Source organism: Myotis myotis, unplaced genomic scaffold (genome assembly GCF_014108235.1).
Source record: "Myotis myotis isolate mMyoMyo1 unplaced genomic scaffold, mMyoMyo1.p scaffold_m19_p_1, whole genome shotgun sequence".
NCBI lineage: Eukaryota > Metazoa > Chordata > Mammalia > Chiroptera > Vespertilionidae > Myotis > Myotis myotis.
Window position 1 is genome coordinate 135,721,364 of NW_023416313.1, and position 2,045 is coordinate 135,723,408.

Consider the following 2,045-nt stretch of genomic DNA (forward strand, 5'->3'; position numbering starts at 1 on the left):
GTCAGTAACAATAAGGCTCATGATTGGAAAAAGCCTGTTTGACAAGGTATGGACAGCTATGCACTGGTGTGGCTCCCTCCTTGGCTGACTTCCATGTATAAGATGTCCCTCGATTTTCAGTCTAATGATTTTAGAAAAAGATAGCCTCTTATACATGGAAAAATAGAATATATAGCATTCCATGGTATAAATGTACCATGGCTTTCCTAGCCACTCATCTACTGATGGACACTTGGGCTGTTTCCAAATCTTAGCTATTGTAAATAACACTGCTAGGAACATAGGGGTGCATATATCCTTTCTGATTAGTGTTTCAGGAATCTTAGGATATATTCCTAGAAGTGTGATCACTGGGTTAAATGGAAGTCCCATTTTTAATTTTTTAAGGAAACTCCATACTGTTTACCACAGTGGCTGCACCAGTCTGCATTCCCACCAGCAGTGTACTAGGGTTCCCTTTCCTTTTCATCGTTACCAGCACTTGTCATGCCTTGTAACTGTACATTTATTTTAACCCCATGAGCTATTATTATTGTTTCCTATAGCATATGTTCCTTTAAATTTATCCATATATTTACTTTTTTTCATGGCTCTTTATTTATGCTTCTATGTACATGTTTCAGTGAAATTTCTGTTACTTTTGCCTAAACACATCTTTAGTATTTTTTTTTTAGTGTAAGTCTTTTTGTGAACAATTCTCTCTATTTGTACCTAAAATATCTTCACTTTGCCTTCTCATTGAAGGATATCTTTTCAGGGTATAGAATTTTATGTTGGCAATTATTTTCTTTCAGTTCTGGAAATTCCAAAATCTATCTAATAACATTAGTTAAGCACAGGGGAGCTTATTAAAATAGGTTAATAAAATGTTGTTTGAGTCTAGACATCAAAGTGGCAAGTCACTAGTCAGGTGGCCTTTTGAATAATAATAATGAATTGTAATACCTTTATCATATGCTAATTTCTTATTTATACCTAGCACTGCTTCTGGATTATAAATTAAATTTTACAAATTACTTTGTCTATTCTTGATACAGAAATAATTTGCTAATTATTTATTTTTCATTTCTAATACATTAAATATCTCATAATATATGTCCCTCTCACTACATTACTTTTCAAAATTTTACTGATATCTTCCCATCTATTTATTCTTCAAGGTAATCTTTAGAATTCTTGTATAGCCCCACTGATGTGGCTCAGTTGGTTGAGCATCAGACCATGCACCAACAGGTCGCTGGTTTAATTCCTGGTCAGGGCACATGCCCAGGTTGCAGGCTTGATACCAAGTAGGGAATATGTGGGAGACTATGTTTTTCTCTTATTGATCTTTCTATCTCTATCCCTCTCCCTTATTCTTTCTCTAAAACTAATAAAAAATATTTTTCAGTTTAAATCTTTATTGTTGAGAGTATTACAGATGTCCCCCTTTTTATCTCCCCCCATTACTCCCCTCCACCCAGTTCCTGCCCCACCCTAAGCCTTCACCACTTTATTGTCTGTGTCCATAGGAATTGCATATATGCATATAAGATTTTTGGTTAATCTCTTCCCCTGTCCCCCTGCCCCCTGTCCCCCTTTCCTCGGAGATTTGTCAGTCTGTTCCATGTTTCCATGCTTCTGATTCTATTTTTTAGATTCAATTGTTGATAGATATGTCAACAATTGTCATTTTATTGTTCATATATTTTACCTTTTTCTTCTTCTTCTTCTTCTTCTTCCTCTTCTTCTTCTTCTTCTTCTTTATTTTCTTCTTCCTCCTCCTCTTCCTCTTCCTCTTCTTCTCTTTAAAGAATACCCTTCAACATTTCATGTAATACTGGTTTGGTGGTGGTTAATTCCTTTAGCTTATTATTGTCTGTGAAGTTCTTTATCTGACCTTAAATTCTAAATGATAGCTTTGCTGGGTAGAGTAATCTTGATTATATGTGCTTACTATTCATCACTTTGAATATTTCTTCTGGCCTGAAAAGTTTTTGTTGAGAAATCAGCTGACAGTCATATAGGCACTCCCTTGTAGGTAACTGACTGCTTTTCTCTTGCTG